The sequence below is a fragment of the Carassius auratus genome, chromosome 23 (genome assembly GCF_003368295.1).
Source record: "Carassius auratus strain Wakin chromosome 23, ASM336829v1, whole genome shotgun sequence".
Classification (NCBI taxonomy): domain Eukaryota; kingdom Metazoa; phylum Chordata; class Actinopteri; order Cypriniformes; family Cyprinidae; genus Carassius; species Carassius auratus.
In genome coordinates, this window is record NC_039265.1 from 4333726 (window position 1) to 4353148 (window position 19423).

The following is a 19423-nucleotide window of genomic DNA, read 5'->3' on the forward strand; positions in this document are numbered from 1 at the left end:
CCTCCGGCTCTGTCAGGCTCCTCCTTCCCTCCGGTTCCACCTCCATCCTCGGTCGCTCCGGCTCCACATCGGTCTGCCAGGACCCTGCCTCCGCCTTGGTCGCCTGAGCCTTCTGCTCCACCTAGGCCCTCCGGAACCTCGACGTCCCCCTGGCTCTGCGGCTGTGCTGCTCCATCTTGGGCTCCTCACCCACCGGTGCAGTCTCCGCCTGTCGGCCCCCTGGTGTCGTCGACCCTTCCTTCACCATGGCTCCTCCCGCTGTCGACTCCACCTTGGATCTCCGTCCTGGCTGGTCTCTGGTGGACCATCTGGCTCCTCCTGCTCCTGTCTCCTCCCTGGCTCCTCCCTCCGTCGTCTCCTCCCTGGCTCCTCCTTCTGTGGTCCCTGTCTGCTGGCCCCCTCCTGGGAGTCCGTCCGCCACCGGAACCTCCTCCCAAGTTCCCACCCACGCCTCCCTCGGTTGTTTCTACGGTGCGAGGACGCACCTACTGGGAGGGGGGAGTACTGTCACACACCTGGACTCATTTAGTGTTTTTGCCCCAGTGACCCAGTTTCTGTCTTCCGTGCTTAGTTTGATTAGTTCCCAGGTGTGTCTATTCTATTCCTCATGTGTTCCATGTCCCTGTTAATTTAGTTATTCCATCCACCTGTGTTTCCCCATTATCCTTTGTACTTAAGCCTTGTCCTTTCAGTTCTGTTTGGTCGGGTCTTCTCACTTGTGCTCACTTGTGCTCACTTGCTACTTACGTGTGTCTACCTCTGTGCTCCATGTTGGATATCCCCTGTGTTGGATATATTAAAAGCCTTATTCTGTTTATCCTCGACTCCGTATTCCTTCAGGCAGCGTAAAACCGTGACAGTGTGTGTGTGTGTCTATATATATATATATATAAATTAAGTTTTATCCAAAGCGACTTACAAATTCAGGCTATCAATTTGTACCTATAATGTGTTTCTGGGAAATCGAACCCCCAACATTGCGCTTGATAAGCAATGCTCTACCAATTGAGCTAAAGGAACAATGTATATATATATATGTTATAAGAAAAATGATGACTAACACGCTTAAAATTATGATAATTAGCTAAGTGTAAAGATAGGTATTATTGAAAATACTTGGTGTTTGAGGTGAGGTTTTTTGTTTTTTTGATGTGCACAAATAAGCGACAGGTATCATAAGATTTTCTTCTTCCTGTCCTGTTCGTTCATGTACATAATGAATGAATGAATGAATGAAGTTATGTATGACTTGTGCAATAAATAAAATATAGTGTCTCTTTATGGGTTCACCCCTTTTAGGGTTAAGGTACTCATATGTTTGCTTCTGTACCTTTTTTCAGAGAGTGTACCTTTTGAGACATGCTTGAAATAGCTTGAGAGTCTGAAAATGTATGCAGTTGTCTTTCATAGTAAATGGAAAAATAGCTGAAATGTTCTTTGTATTCCTTTGTGTTATAGATACTCTCAGAAATAAAAAACGAGGGCAGTACCCTTTGGTGGTAAAAGGGCAAAAAAAAAAACAACAACAAAAAAGTTGTACCTTTGGACAGTATTTGAACAGAAAGTGAAGTGGGACAGAGATGGGGGATGAGATTAGGAAAGATCCACAAGCAGGGAAACGAACTCGGGATGCCGAAGCACAACTCACAAGGCTATTAAACACCGTAAAGGTGTACTTTTTTGAAAGGGTGCCACCCCAGTGACAGATTTTGTACCCTTTTTTTCCTGAAAGTGTATTATTTACAGCCCTTGGTTGATATTTTGTGTCACATGACTTGTTCAAACATTACAGCCCTTGTAGACCAGTGATTTCCAATCCTGCTTCTGGAGGGTCTCTATCCTGCAGAGTTTATCTCCATTCCTAATAAAACACACCTCAACCAGATAATCAAGGTCTTCAGGATTACTACAAACTTTCAGACAGGTGTGTTGGGACAGATTGGAGCAAAACTCTGTAGGACGCAGGACCAGACACCCCTCCTGTAGAACTGAGCTGATTTTGTATCTTTAGCTAACCAAATACTCATGGAGAAGTGCACATTTTCATTATAGAGATACCTGTACACCACCACATTTATAGCAAGATTCTTCTGCTTTGTTCCTTGTAAGAATGCTTTGACTCTTGCTTTTAAGGACGATTTTGCACTTTACGCCACAAAGGAAGCGGCTTGTAATTTTGTCCTCTATTCTCTCTTCTTTTATGTGTCCTCATTCCTGGAATTGAATCATCAGAGTGGACAGAAGCGCTTAGTGCTTTCGGCCTGACAACAAATAAAACAATTAACCAGAGATTCACAACCATCGGGGGCTGCTTTGTCTTCCTGTTTGCCATTTTGTCCTCTTGGGAAGCAAACAAGTAAGAGAAAGATCCAATTACCTCCTTCAAGAGGAGAGGCAATTCTCCTTAAAGTGATTGTCTCAGATCTGCCACATTAGGTTTGTTTTTTTCATGGTTTGGGAGGGCTAACAACCGTGATATTATCAAGGGGCTCCGAGCTTCTGCCTCAAAGCATTTCTGTTTGGGTCTGAGTGTTTTTATTTGCAATAGCTGTCTTTCGGATTTCTCCTAGAAGGTCAACACCAAATAATGTTTCCTGGTACCTCCTGTCTGTCTGTGCATCCAACAGAAAGAGCGAACAAGACACAGCGTAGGTGTAAGTCGGCCATGGATTCGGCTGTGTCCGGATAATAAAAAATTTTCATATGTGTTTGGCTGGCCACAATTGTTTATGATCGGTTTCGAAAGAGCGAGGAAGTAGAAATGAAGAAATGAAATGAAAGATTTGTGGAGTTTCTCAGGGGATGAGCTAGTCATGGATGAGCAAATCTTTTAATGTGCTCTCACATTAGCACTAATTTCAAGAAGTAGCGGGAGTCTGAAAAGCGCTGTTGAGAGGAAAAGAAATTGTGTGTGTGTGTGTGTATATATGGAGAGAAGGAAATCTTGCAGAGAGAGAGAGATTAAACCAGTTTATCTCTGACTTTTTCTGCATCTGGAGATAGCAGTCATTGTTATTATGTGGATTGGGACTGTCCCAGAGACATTGAGCAGAGGAGCTGCACTCCAGCAACCTCTAAATATCTTCTCCTTTTCCCTTAGAGAAGATGCAATGTGAAATATGTCTATTACTCATACTCGCCAGTCGCCACTAACGCAAAACCACTGCTATATAAACAGAAGCTTTTTGGTTTAGCTTCTTTTTATATAGCAGTGGTTTTGCGTTAGTTACTAAACCAAAAGCTTCTTTTTATATAGCAGTGGTTTTGCATTAGTGGCGACTGGCGAGTCAACACGGTTCCAACATTGTTTTTGTGTACAAAACTACTGTAATGTATTTACAACTAAACTTCTACAAAGATTTCTGAGTTTGTGTCAAAATCTCTGTTGGATTATCCATTTCTATAAATGTGACCCTGGAGCACAAACCCAGTCTTAAGTTTCAATAGCAAAACATACATTATATGGGTCAAAATTATGGATTTTTTTATATATACCAAAAAATCATTAGGATATTACGTAAAGATCATGTTCTATGCAAATATTTTTTAATTTTTCTACTGGAAATATATTAAAACTTCTTTGTTTTTTATTAGTAATATGCATTGCTAAGAACTTAATTTGGACAATGATTTTCTCTGTATTTAGATTTTTTTTGTATCGTCATATTACAGATTTTCACATAGTTGTAACGCAACCAAATATTGCCCTATCATAACAATCTATACATCAATGGAAAGCTTATTTATTCAGCTTATATAAATCTCAATTTTGAAAATTTACACCCCTTAATAACTATAGTTTTTATTAATGAACTAGCATTTCTGAATCACAGATTAATTGAATGAAAACAAGCCGATTTGCAATAATTGCATAACAATAACCCATAAGGTTGGGTATTTAAGTGTTTGACAATAAAAGGCTGAGAACTGTGTACTGCTCTACTCTTATTATTCAGGTTACTGCACCAGACTTGTACAAAAGCCATACAAGACAACACATCTGATACAGGTACTGAAGTTTTGTTTACCGAACACATACTGGAGTTTGAGATTAGATTGTTCTGAGCAAAATCTCTCAGCCTCACAGCTTCACTTAAACCTGAGATTTTTTTTTTTTTTTTTTAAAGAAATGGAAATCCAACCACTGTCATGATAAAACAATGCAGTTTTGCAATGGAGATTTGTTCAGCCAGACGGCGCCATGATGGGTGTGCTGGAGTGTGATAATTCAAGAGCTGCAGGGGAGGATGTGATTTATGGGATATCCTTTATGCGTTACGAAACATGTTTTTTTTTTCGAAAACCCACTCCCAACAATTCATATGAGTCATTTCCCTAATTGATAGTTGCCTGGAAACTCTATGAGAGGGGCTGAAAAAGACTAATAATGTACAAAATACAGTGTGTGTGTGTGTGTGTGTTGATCAAGACCAGTAAAACAAAATGTTACCGTTTCATTGACTTGCTGGAGACCATTGATTTTGAACTGAAATGGGTTTACACACAATGTGCCTGTGAGGTCACTAATAATGAAGGATGGATTAACAAAGATGTTAATTTAAAACAATGCCATATCTTTTGTACAGATATCAGGTGTGATGTCATCGTATCTAGTGCGTTTAAAATGCTGCGAATGTACAGCGCTAAACCCAGATTATTATAGGCTCTATTTGAGTGCTGTCTCAGTCCCCATCATAAAAGCTATTGATTACTCCCTGCTTACACTCTCATGCTTGTGCTCAGCCACTGGGATATTGGCATTCATTTCTCCAAGTCAGTGCCTTCAGTGCTGGTCATTTGAGGTCTCTCTGAGGTACTGTGGATGCCAGGAGACTTTTGGTGGTCTTTGATGCACTTTTCAGGACATAAATGGAAAGCTGAAAGGTACTGGAGACAGTAAACATGGCTATATTTAAATTTGGATACTGGCTTTTGAAACATTGAAGCTGTTTCCTAACTATATTTTCACAATGTAAAAAGCAATCAAGCTGCATTCTGCCTTTAGTTAGTCAAAAGGCATGGAGGAAAATATGTGGCTTGCTTCTTTTTTTTCGCTCTCTCTCAAATGAAAACACTATTTTTTTTTTTTTTTTTTTTTTGAGGAAATAAATATCATTGCACTCAAACCTAATCAAATGTGTTTTCTTTTCTTTTCTTTTCTTTCTATAATGCAACACAGAATATATACACTAAAATATTTTAATGTTTTAGTAAGAAGTCTCTTATTTAATCAGAAATACAGTAAAAACTGCAATATTGTAAAATATTATTACAATTTAAAATAACTGTTTTCTATTTTCATGTTTTAAAATATAATATATTTCTGTGATATAAAGCTGATTTTCAGCATCATTACTCTAGTCTTCATTTTCACAAGATCCTTTAGAAAAAAAGTATAATATGCTGATTTGCTGCTGAAGAAACTATTATTGAAAATAGTTTAATTACTTTAATAGTTTACTTATAACAAATTATTTATGTGGAAATGTTTATTAATGTATAGAAATTTAAAAAGAACAGCATTTATTTGAAAAAGAACAAAATTTGTTACATTATAAATGTCTTTTACTATCGATTTTGATCGATCTAATGCACCCTTGATATACATATATATATATATATATATATATATATATATATATATATATATATATATATATAAACACACACACACACACACACATCTGTTGAGTTAGATTCTGATTCAGTTTTCATAGTTGTCTCGAATAAATCTCATACTGTAACACTGAAATGACACTCATCATCTTTAAAATGCACGTCAGTTAACATAATATCTCAGTCTGTTTATTATAAACAAGACAAGCCCAGTGAGAGGGCCTGTATTATAGCGGCCAATAATGTCCTGCCCGTGCCAGAGCCGCCCTCCTCGCTCCGCTGCAAGCTGTTTGCAGGATGCAGGATCTGGAGGTATTCCCTGAGCACTCACACCAGCTCCAGAGCTGAAACACTACAGCACACAGACAAGAGAGACCGGGGAAACACTTACAAAAGCTTAAACCTTCTACTAAGCAAGATGAGGGAGTGTTGTTTTTAGGTTACTGATTTTTACTAGTGATATAGCCAGAGCCGGCCCAAGTCAAATCTGCTTAGGGCCCCCAAGAGTACATGAAATGGCTTGATTTTTTTCTATATAGACTAAAAATAGCCCGCTAACTGAGGCTATTTACATTAACTCCGCCGAACAATGTGTGAACATTATAAAATACAAATAAATTATCAGGTAGGGAGGTCTTTATTGTCTCAATAAGCTGGCATCCATTTAATAATTTGAATTAAAATTATAATTAACACTCAATATTTTATTAATACATACTGTTTTAGAATGTTCTATCATACTGCCATTATAATTAATTCTGCGATAACTGCCACTATTTGCAATAAGTAGTATAAATAGTATTAGTCTTCTGTGTAAAAATAACTTTCCTGGGTATATATATAGTTTTTGTAATAAAGCATTTCTGTTTCATAAACTTGGTAGAAATAACAGCTCAACGTTATTAACCTTTGTCTACCTTTGGGTTCTTCGCTATATTCCAATATCATTATGCCTCAGTTAGTAAGTTAAATGATTAAGAGTTATTGTTTTTTGTAATGTACAGATTGCTTGCTGCTTTGTATTATAATTACTGTTGATCAAATAACATTCTTTTCTGTAAATGCATTGTCTGCTGGTTTATTTAGCTGCTTTTCAGATCACCACATTATACCACTTAGTACTGTAAGACTGAATATTAAAGTGCCACCTAACCACTCTTGTGGGTTTGTTATAATTAAAAATCACAAAAAGGTAAAAACACTGGTTTGATGTAAGCAAAACACAGCTACAGCAAATACTAAATCTGATAATGGGTGAGTTAGATTTGAATAATCAAGCATTTACAATAATCAGTCATATTGGCAAAACCGGTGGCCCCAAATAAATTCTGCTTAGGGCCCCATAAAAATTTGGGCCAGCCCTGGATATAGCAGACTGCTTATGTAATTATTTTATAATTCTCCACAGCAGTTTTAGTAGGTTATGTGTCACACTGGCCTCTGGCTATGGCAGCATTAAACTGCAAACACAGTGGTGCTATTAAAATTTATTAGATTAGAGATCTGTAACTACGACTCTTATGAAATGTATTTAATAGCCTCCTGGTTTGAACGAAAACATCTAGAGCTGAAAATTCGCCTTGCTTATCTTAAATTTCAACCATTCCAACCATGTTATCTGCATAAATATTGAGGGCGTTCCTTATGAATCCTTTAAGGTAAGCTTTCAGGAGCCAGGCAGGATGATGTTGAACATCTAGCTGTGCAGTGTGTTTTAATTAATTAAACTAATTGAATTAATTAATTAATTATAATAAAATAGAAAGAAGAAAAAATCCAGCTGCAAAAGAGACACTATTTCGCAGACAGTTTTCTGTCCACAAGACCCAAGACAGGACGGATCAAGGACAAGTTTTGTTTATACACTTTTGGGATATGCACTTGCAATCAGTTTGTAAAGTAAACTAATGCTTTTCAGAATAATAAATCTGTGCAGTCTTTAATTATTATTATTCATTATTATTAGTGTTATTATAATTTTATTTTTACATTTATTGAATTTCTGTATAGGCTATTATAAAAATGCTTAATATTTAGGCTTGGTTAAATAGTATATTTTATTTATGTCTTTTGTTCTGTTGTTTTTGTTCTACTGTGCGTAATTTTCTGCTTTTTATTTTATTACTGACTGTTTCAACTTGAAACTTAAAACTGCTCTGCTCTGAAAGATCACATTATAGGGTTTGGGGTCATTTTGGGGTTTTTATGAACCCAGACCTCCACTTACAACATTTTTTAGATTTCAAATACTTGAATTACTTGAATACTTGAATTATATATATATATATATATATATATATATATATATATATATATATATATATATATATATATATATATATATATATATATATATATATACATACATTGTTTAAACATTTTAAACATGGGCCTGTATGTTTTTAGGGCTTCAAACTGTTTAAACTGTAATTTATAAAATTAATTTATAAATATATTATTATTGTAAATTAAAAATGTTCTGTAAAAAAAAAAAAAAATATAAAATCTATGTTTTAATTTTAAACATTTAATTCCTCTAGTTTTTATCTTGGCAAATGTTTATTCACAGAAAGTGATTTTGATTCATTCTGGAGCCACATTTATTTGTTAATTTTACAACATTAATTTAAACATTTGATTTTAGTATTAGCTTTTTATTAACACATGAAGCCCCCACGGTTTCGTCACAAACCCCCATTTTAGAAAGCATCATCTAGATCATGATATGTATAAATAATAGTCTTAAAGTTAACAGGTTTTCACACTGTTTCTGTCAAGGCTGGTCTATTGTTATTGTGAGTAAACAGAAGGAGCTCCAGCCGGTCTCAGAGCTACGCCTCAGGACAGAAGTCACTCGGGGTCCAGGCTGAGGTCACCAGTGAGTGTAATAGATCCAGAATCAGTCAATACTCTGTGGTCACTAAAAGGCTGGTTCCTACTAAAAAGCATCTTACTGATATCACTTACAGTACATCTGCTTGCTGCTCTGTATAGTTTGTGCCGTTCAAGTCTTTTGAGGCAAAAAGAACATGTAGAGCTCAATTGTTAACTTATGTCTGTATATTCTGAAGTAGTCATTCAATTCTGAGACACTTCAGTGTGGCAGTTTTCACAGCCCATGTGTAGACTCTTTCAGCACATGTAAGTGGCTTTGCTTCATAAAAGACCTGTGATTTCTTTCTTTTTTTAAACACATTGATTTCTTTTTGAAACCATTCCAAGATTTTCTCTCCAAAAGAATCGAGTTCTGCTCATGAGTAATCTTGTACTAAGCATGTAGCTAGTGTTTGCGGCAAATATTGACAGTCTGTAAGGGCCGAACGATCTGGCTCTCATTGAGGACTAGGTGGAGGAATGGAAAAGGCCATCCCTTTCTCTCCCGCTTAGAGTGATTGAGGCGTTATTGATTTCATTTTCATCAGCTCTGAAGGAGGCAGCCACACTTAAGGGAGATGGGTAATTTTTTGTGACACGTAATAAAAGCCTCGTGAGTCTCCAGCTGTCTTTCTCCGGGGGGCCAGAGACTGAAATCACAGTGGGCCAACAAAGAGTACAGGCAGATCAAACTGTGAATACGCTGTATGAGTGCTATCCCACTGCCGCTGTGTTACTCTGGTGTGCATTAACTCTCACATCATTCACTGAAAACTAGGAAACACCAGTTAAACGCTGGAATCATCTAGAGTACATCCTTCACTCATTACATTTACCTCACGGCTATCGTTTTATTTTCGGTCCCAAATAATGATGGGAGTTTGAGCACTTCAGTGCTTCCATTAGCTGCAGAAAAAAATGCTTTTGCATTGATTTGAGGTTGACGAAACTGTTTGATGCAGCAAGATGCAGGAAGAAATGATACAGGATCCTTATGTTGAATTACAGGTTGAGTGTATCATTGAGAATTTAATTTCACTAGTTTTACTAATGAAACCCAGTCTTTGGTCTTTTTGCAGTCAATATTTGGTCTTTATATAATCAATGTTTGGTATTGACTGAATATTGTACCTGTGTGTTGTTTAACCCAAGTTTAACTAGTTTCAATACTTATTTTATTTTAAGTTCATCATGGATGGTGCACATTTTTGTTTTCAGATAGTTTTAGTTACTTTGAAGTAAATGTTGCATTTAAAAAACAGTAACTGACTCCAGCACAATCATGCTAAAAGCAACTAAACATGGTTGCTGTTTTGTGCAACTGGTGTTGGATTGTAGCTGGTCCGAGCTGGATTAGGTGTTAACCATTATTTTATTATTAGGTATTAGGTTTGAAACAAGGTGGCTGAAGATTATGTACCAGTTCTAACCAGCTTGATCAAATGTTCTACCAGCTCAACCACATCTCCACCATCTGGTAGACCAGCTGGTCCATTTTATTTCTGACCAAATGACAAAGAACCATAATGCATTATAATCCAACTATTACAGAGTGTTTATATTTTAATCATGATTTCAATTTTGGTTGTTTTCTTTTTTACCCCACGTACAGGTTTAAAACAATCATGACTTAATAAGTACAATAATCCATTAGCACAATGTGTGTCATGTGGCTTGAACAGGAATGCTAATTTTACCTAGTGTCAGTTTTAAAATACCAAAAACTACTATTGAGAAATCTAGCCGATAACCGATATCCGATAACAGGCCAATAGTAAAAAAATAATAATAAAATCACACTAATGGCATTGTTATTTTCAAATTATGAAAAGGAAAGAGAAAGTATGTCTGGAAAGAAAAAATACTAAATTCAAAAAAATTCTAAACAATGAGAACTATCGGTGCCGATTAATTGGTAAAACCGATATATCAGTTCATCAATAATTGGTCAACTTAATACACAGTTTCCTGGAATGCTTGGTTCTTATTGGTCAATTATGGCATTATTTAGTCTGATATGTTTGTATGATCACACTAACCTGTCTAAGCTGACCGATTTTCTGCATAGCTTGTATTAAGTGTAATAATTAAGTGTAGTAATGTACAGTTTATTTAGCCATATTGACCAGCTGACTTACATATCAGTCAAACACTATACTCCTGCCATCTCTTTAATGTTTTCCTCTATATCTTTCATTCCCTCTACTGCAACATATTGCGAGCAGCAGAACCTCTGCAGCCCTTCTCTTAAAAAATTCAGGAAACCGCTCCATTTTCCTTCTTCTGTCCAGAGAGCTGTATTGTATTGTATTCAATATTGAATTTTGCCATCCAACAGGCTGCATTTCAGCAAAAACAACAGGGTATTTTGAGGTCACAGAGTTTGATGGGGACGGCAGAGGAAGTGTTTCATATTGACCCGTGCTGATTACCCCACAGCGCAAGAGATGGAGACACAAGAAAAAAAGAGGGTTGTATGCAGAGCTGTGTGAGCAGCATCTCCAATCAGGCAGCTTAGAAAGAGGATGGAATGGGAAGGGTGGGGGAAGGAAAAATGGAGAGAGAGGGAATGGGTGTGTGTGTGTATTTGAAGGGGGGATTTCTCTGTGTGAGAGAGAAAGTGGTGGAGAGAGCTCACAGAAGGAGGGGAGGGGTGTTCGTGTGTGTTCACTGGGGTGTGTGTGTGGTGCTGCAGTAACGAGTGGAGAGGGGGGATGACTGCAGTTTCTCAGGCTGATGGAAGAGCGTGAGCAGGAGACGTTCGCACGCCGCTGAAACGTTAACCCCTAAGTGCCTCGCTGGTGTATGGCCCAGACGCTCATTGAGGATTAGGACCGAGCAGATCACTGCAGTCAGGTGTGTAGCTTTTCAATATGTTTTTTTGTTTTTTTGTTTTCTCAAAGGTGCTGCAAAATCTGGAGGGGGGATCCGGATATGAGAAGGTGGGATATGCCATTCTGGATGCTGGAAAGATTGTCCAGGGCACTAGATGCTTATGACTTAATCTTGCAGCGGAGAGGGAAGCCCATTCGAGAGTGGCCTCGCTGATTACTAGAGTACTGCAGTGTGATTCATACGCTTGTCAGTCTTGGGTAACTCTTGTTTGTGTTGAGTCTGAAGAAAACCGGTCTCTAAAGTAATGTTTAACTGATAGGGAATTGCTGCAGTGTCCCGAGCTCAAAGCGTTTGTCCCATTCGGCTTATATGGGTTAGTTTAGTTCAACTTGCATTACTTGCTGATCTCAGATCAGCTTTCTGTCACACCTCACAGAGGTTGGAGTCAGGGACCCGTCACGGGAAGCTGGTCCCAGAACGGTGCACAAGGGCAAAGTGAGCCGAGAGCTGTCGGCGGGCGGGTGGGTGTTTACTCCATACGTGTATGGGTGCTGGTCGCTTCCTGGAGAGGTCGGTCCCGATGACAGCTGCCACGTTTCCCCCGGAGGGGCAATGGGAACGACACCCTCCTCCCCATCACTAAACAGCGGCAAGACAATATGCTGCAGCTCGCTGGTTCAGCTGCCGTTAGAGCAGATCACAGGGAGAGACCACAGACAATAGAGTGCATTAGAAGAGCTCTGCTATACCGCAAAGAGAGGAGGAAACTGAATGCCTGCTGTCCACTTTCATTCAGTGGACTTTGTCGTTGATTTCCACCTTGTGTTGAACACTTTAGAGAAAACTTGATAATCAATACTGTTCCCATGAATACATCAACATACTCTTTAGATAATGAGATGTTTCCATTGTGGAGAACATGTGTATAACAATTCACCATTTTCCATTAAATACTATCAGATAGATCTGTTTTGGTGTTTCCTGTCACAGCGGTTGTTTTAAATGTGTTGTGCTTCTGCTAGAGGCTTGAGATAGTGCTTATATTGGACACTAGAAGTGTCAATTCGACACACTGGAATTATAGGGAACTTCCTTAGTTGCTGGGCAGCTCTCGCTCACTCGCTTTCTCTGGCAAGGATTTTTCTCACTATCTTGGAATTCTCCTGCAGAGGACTAGGGATCACAAGGAAGGGACGTTCTCAAGGACAAATGCTGTGTCATCAAGGCTTTAGATTTGAACCAGAATACAGTACAGTGTGACATTGAGCTCAGATTTATAGGGGAAATTTCGAAAATGTGGTAACAATATTTGTGCTTTATAGCTTGTCTGATCTCTCTGGTTTTAAATGTTAAAGCTGTTGGACTGTTTTTGCTCTTTTCAGAATGTTTTAGTTGAATATTAATATTCATAATGTGTTTTTGACATGTAATATGAAGGATTTGGGTTTTGACTCCTTACCCACCACATAAGATATACATGACCAATTACCATGTTTCTGATGGGACAAGACAAACTAAAGGAACATTAGACTTAGTTTCACTTATATTATAAATGTTTCTCTCAAAATTTATTGGACCAATTAGATGGAATTAAATTACATATTTATTGATGTTCAGTTCGACTTGAGATATAGACTACATGAAATGTGAACAGATTACCTCAGTAAATTTGGTCTTTGATACATTTGAAGATAAATATGAGTTCATTCATTCTCATTTGTGATTTCTTTCTACATTTTAAAGAGTTTTTATTTTCCTTCTTTCTTTAATTAGAGAAAAAGTCACATCACAAATGATTATGAATAGTTTTTTTTTTTTTTTTGTAGATATAAAAAGATCAACACAGGCTAACTGGAAAAGTAATCGCTCCCCCTTCATCTATGTTTCATGGTTTCTGTTAGCAGCCCAGTTATTCTTAACTAATGTATTTAAAGTAACTTGTTTCATAATTTAGAATAAATAATTATGGTGAAAATAGCATCTGCCCTGTGAGCAGCCTAGCAATAATAAATCTGAGAGAAACCATAAAACAGCTAGTGTCATTTATCATCATGGACACTCGTTCCCATCTGGTCTCGCATCACAGTTTTGCGTTATGAATTATACTCGATAAGACACAAGTGATGGTCAGTACTACAATGTATCATAGCTTTTATTGGCAGGAAAACATGATTTAAAACCTGTCCCATAGGATTATGTTAGAGAGGTCAATACAGACAAAGAAGATTACAATATCATTGTGGAATCCCCTTCTTTATGAGGAGAATGCCTCTTTCTTTCAGGATATAGCTCATTAGTTTGGAAACCATCACTGTTAATAGTTCACCAAAAAATGAAAACCCTGTAGTCATACTCGCCCTCATTAACTTAAGCCCTGTAAGACTCTAAATCTGTAGATCACAAAAATAGATTTTTAGTACAATGTCCAGGCTGATCTTTCTTTTGGATGGTGACCAGATGTTGTGAAGCAGCATAAAGGACAAAAAGAACTATCAAAGTAAAACAAGGCAGTCATGCACTATTACAAGTCTTCAGAAGCCATATAATAGGTTTATATAAAGAACAAACCATTTTTCATTGAACATCTTGTCATTTATTGGACCTGCTAAAAAGACCAAATATTGCATTTTGCATGCTGGCATCCCGACTAGGTTTAGTTCATCCAAAAATCTAAATTCTGATATTGTCTGCTCACCCTCGTTTTGTTCTGAACCTATATGACTTTATGTTTGCTGCAGAACACAAAAGAAGAAAAATCTTCCAGCTGTTTTTGTCCATACATTAATACTTGATGGAATCCAAAGCTACAAAAAATACATGAAGGAGATTTAAAAGTAGTCCATTGGTTTAATCAGTGATACAATCTAAGTATTCTGATGCAATAGATTCACTTTAACAACAGAAAAACATGCCATCATGATGTGACAGGCAAGAACCAATGATCTTAAATTAAAGGAGCCCCATTGGCTTTTATTCTACTAGCAAAAGCAGCTGAAAGGTTCTTCAAATTATGTTATTTGTGTTTCACAGAAGAAAAACACAATCAATTTGCCATGACATAAGGGTGAATAAATGATGACAGAACATTTATTGATTTAATCAGCTTCAAATCAAAATCTTTATCTTAAGCATTTATATGTACACATTACCTGGGAATCAAACCCACGACCTTGCAGGCGGTAAAACCATACTCCACTAGTAAGCAGCACCAAACCAGAATAAACCAGCATCAAGTCATAATCAGAAGTGGTACCTCAGATGTGGCCAAATCTGCACGAAGGACGTGAAACTGACACGTAGCTCTTAAAAGAGGGTGTGGTTGTGTTCCTGTTCGTCATGGTGCAGTGAAGATTTATTACCCTCTGTAAAAACAGCTGCTTAATGCAAGAGCCATAGGGGCGACAATAAACCAAAAGATATGATTCGTAATTAATGAGGAAGAGCAGCTTTACCCTGAGGATAAAGCTCTGAGGCTAAAACAAGCCTGTGAAACATGTTGAAAGAGTCCACCCAGGGTGGTATGCGAAGATGTTTGTTGTACAACGGTGTTACGGATTTGTTACAGTTTAAGTCATACGCTGATTTAAGATCATTATTTGTGCCATTTCAGTTGTAATCTACAAATCCGAGATATGATTTAGTATATGTGATGTGAGCATTTACTCAAGAGTCTTTGAATAGTTTCCAACCTCGCATTTGTTTGTGCGTCCAGATCGGCCCTAGGGCCACAAAAACCCTCATTAAGTGGCAAACTGAGCGGTCTGGAGCCGCCGGGATGCGCGGGGAACACTCATTTTTATTTCACTGAGCTCAGTCAGATGGCTTTCCAGTGGAAATGTTCAACCATCAGTAATGAAATGCCGAAAGACAAGATCTCTTCCTGATATGGGTCTACATTTGAGCAAAGGGAAATCCCTTACCATAGACTAATATTTTTAGCAATTTCAGTAGTGATTGAAATGCATCACTTCATTTCTTTAGCGAGCGAGAAATGGACGCTGATGACTTGCCTGAACTAAATTAAATGTTCTGTCTATTTTTATTTTTGACTTTTTTCTGTGGTTTAAACTCTGCCTAAGTGATTACATGAGCCATGAGATGTTTTTTTTTTTTTTTTTTTTTTAGTAACAATGTATAAAACAGGAAGTTTCCAATGAAGTTCCTTAAGACAATGCTGTATTTGTTCGCTACACATGCGTACATAAACCGAAAGACCCGTACCAATAATAATAACAAATAACTCCTTTAAATAATCGGCATATCATGTTATTAATTAAATTATTTGACAGTTTGACAGTCATAATGAATACTCTCAAACACTGATCAGCAGTAACAGGCAAACAGCTACAGAAGACATCACAGTGTCTATGTAGTCACCCTTGGAGGAGAACAGGGAGTGCTCAGTCAGTTCACGTGTGTTGTGTCCTGTCTGTCTAGTACGTGTTCACTGTCTCAGACGGCCTGTTTTTTACAGCAGAACTTTCTGTTCCTGTAATATATGGATAGTAAGCTCCTCTGTGTCTTTGAGACTTACATTTTTCTTATTCTTCCTGTGTTTGACAGTAATGGAGCAGAATGGATATAGTTTCCATTCATTTCTTCATTTGTTTGTCGGTTTATAAATATTTGTTCCTGAAATTGATGTGAGCTGATAGAGCAGCAGTGTTTCTGCTGATAGTCAGTGTGTTAAGCTTTCTGTTTCTGTCATATTTGTTTGCTGTTTGTAACGGTGACTGCAGAAATAGTGTCAGATTGAAGAAAGAAAAAAAAAAACAGTTTAGTAATCAGTACATTTTCTTGTTCTCTAGGAAGAATATGTAAATATAAAACAAAATAAATGTATTTGAAATAAAAATTGCATTAGCAGTTAAGATCTGTTTACAGATTATAATACTTTTCTGTTAAATGCTTTTATTTTTTAAAACATACTAAAAAGGGAAAATATTTAAGAAGTATTTTCTTAAAACTAGTTTTATTCTTCTAGACTCCTCTGTAAATGTATTATGTTTTAAGGATGGTTAGACGTGGCATGATTGCATTTTCCTTTCTTCTAACAAAGTATGTGTAAAGTGTCGTGTCTGCTAATTCATCAGACAGCAATTTGTGTCTGAACGTAGACATAGACTTATTCTGTCTGTAAGAACTGATGAACAAAAAAGCCTTTCTCTAGTTTAAATATTTTTACTGAAAATCATGACCAAAATACAACTGTTAAAAAAAAAAAAAATGTTTAAAATGTTGGTCTCAGCGAGTAGTATCAATAAACATTGTGCTCGGAAAACTAAACGCCTTTTTAGATTAGTGAGAAAAACACTCAGGGTGTGATGGTGTTACTGTGTGTAAAGCAACACTCGAGCAGCTGCGTGAAAAAAGGTCTTACAATGGACACAACATGAGATTAACTGATTCACTGACAGCACTTCACACCCCAAACACTCTTCTGCACAGAATCATGATATTTAATGATTTCACACAATCAAACATGACATTATGAACCTTGATTATATCTGTCCTATCAGCAACCCAGAATGCAATTGTTAGTGATTTATTATGAGTTGAACAAAGGTTGAAATTGGTCAGGCGGAATCTGGCTTGTGATGCTCATTAATTTAATTAAAACAATTTAATTAGGACGAGAGACTGCTCTTTGGGCGAGAGGAGGTGGATGGTGCGGCAGAGTCTGGGAAGAGCCGCAGGTCAGACGGACGCTGATCCCGCTGCTCTGAAACACACACGACACACACAGCAGCACAGTCTTCATCCTCATTCAAGATCTCTGCACCTCGTAATCCTGCGCGTGATGCAAGAACTGCGCAACTGTGATAAACGTTCTGGAAGAGGTTTTTAGTCGTCATATGAAAATGAGAAATGTTTCTTCAGTGTAGGATTTTAAATTTAGGATTATTACCATTGCAAATCCACTCATGTTATATTCATATTCATACTCATATTTTTTTTTCATGTATCTCAGCCTGACATCATAACACAGGGTTTCTAAAAGTATTTTTATTATATTATATTATATTATATTATATTATATTATATTATATTATATTATATTATATTATATTATTATCTGTAATGGAGCCCCTTAAGAATGGGTCCCTGCCATAGGCGGAGGGTGAACCAACCCCAGGGTAAGGCTAAAGGCTGCCAAATGTATTAAGAGGGTGGCCATCATTAATGAAAGCGCGGCCACTCCTTTGGCCACCCCACTCAAAACTGTTTTTGTCCATTATTTTTTTTTTTATTAAATGCATATATTTAGATGCGGAACCGCCGTATCTATTTATGTTATGACCACAACAAACGGGAGAAATTTCAGACGTGCACTTGCTTCACTTTAGCATCAGGCGTGAGTCAAACACGCACGGAAAAGCTACAGCAGCCAAATGAGCTTCAGTAGATCAACTGTGAACTGTGGTCTGATGAGTTATTGTTAGACTGTTTGTCAGTAAAACACACTTATTTGTTCCATCAGCCGTTTTACTGTGTTCACGGCCCACACTGTTCAACATGTGGCGCAAGCTCTATATCACTTCATCATAAATAACCCTCACAAGAAACTTTGAGCATAGGCTACATACCTCGTTCTGTCGTCAGCTAAGTAATGAAATCACCAAAAAGGTGATTAAAACGGCAAACTGCATGTGCACAAGAACGTCTCTCAAATATATGTACTAAAATATATTCTGCAATTCGAGATTACCATATAATGCACAAGATGAAATGTGTCTGAAGCATACATTGAAAAAACACCAACTTGAAAGGGAACTGTCTCTGGTTACGTACGTAACCATAGTTCCCTGAGTAGGGAACGAGACACTTTCGCTTTGGGGAACAGTATACCCATGCCGCCATGCTGAGGGGAGTGCAGGCCAGAATCATGGCGAGCACTAAGTACCAACTCTACCATTTCCATGGGAGTTGCCCCTGGGACGTTTAGACGGCTGACTGTGATAGTACACCTTACGGACAAAAGGCCTAAGCTACATACCCAACTTACTTGTTAGGGCCTCGGCCCAGGGTAGAGCTGAAGGCCTGGAATAAGGACAGATTCCTTTAAAGGGATACGGCTAAGAACCTAGCATTTCTACCAAGTCTTGCCTGTCACACAGGGGCTACCGCTAGCTTAAGTATAAGCTTGCTGAAAGAGCTGTCTCGACAGTTCTCTAGTAGCAACACCCTTTTTAGATAGGTATCCGAGGATACATAGGTGGAGTGGCGCCCAAGATGAACGGGGCTTTTACCAACTCAAGAAAGTGCACAAAGCAACCGCACGAAGCCCTCACCATATAGGATTTTAGAAAGAACACAGAATACTAGCGTGCGAACTTACCACAATGTGGATTTCAGAAAGTGTTCAGTGACTTCACGTGCACATTTACCATAGCATGGATTTTCAAATACTGTTCTAAGGAGGGGCTCTCGTGGCACTGATAGAGCAGCACATAGATGGAATGTTGCATCTCAAAAAGTATGATTGAGAGTCACCAACTCGATCTATGGAAACAATACTGGAGTGCTCTGGAGAAAAAAACAGAGAACTCAGTCTCATATGAGAGGAGAACTCCAAGCTCAGAGTAGTGCGCTCATAGGCAACCCTTTTTTTGGAAAAAGGGGAGCGCAGCTAAATTACCATGAGAATCACCCAAATAGACCCTCATGTTGAGGGAAGTGATGCTTGAGGTGTATAAACAAATACACACTGGCTGAATGGAGCCCAAGGAACCAAGGTCTAATCATCTCAAGAAAGGGAACAAAGCGGAGTACGTAACCCTTATCATACAAGATTTCAGAAAGTTTGCAGAATCTTGCGTGCAAACTTACCACTTGTGGATTTTTAGAAAGTGCGCAAAGTGTTCACGTGCACACTGACCACCATGTGGTTTTGAGAAAGTACAAAAAGCTTAGCGTGTGTACTGAAAGGTTGTTAAGCATCGCAGAGGCGCTGAATCTCACGGGAGAGGCAAGCTCAATTTTACAACCCTCAGGCGAGGGGAGCATCACCTGAGGCAGCATATACAATAAGACTTCTGTAACTGCCACCTCCACTTCCCGCTAGATGTGACAGTATCCCTAAGCGGCCAGGAGACCC

The 19423-nt window shown here is 38.0% G+C and overlaps 1 protein-coding gene across 3 annotated transcripts in view; it reads left to right on the forward strand.

Moving 5' to 3' along the window:
- LOC113041040 (synaptotagmin-2) overlaps positions 1-19423 on the forward strand; it is a 70665-nt gene that overhangs the window by 21991 nt on the left and 29251 nt on the right. Inside the window, exon 1 of one of the 3 annotated variants that reach the window (XM_026199314.1) lies at positions 11133-11346. The exons of 1 other annotated variant lie outside the window; for it this stretch is intronic. The gene's annotated coding sequence lies outside the window, so the exon portion shown is untranslated. Of the gene's footprint in view, positions 1-11132; positions 11347-19423 lie in introns of those variants that run through there. One more of the 3 variants, XM_026199311.1, reaches the window with a different exon arrangement.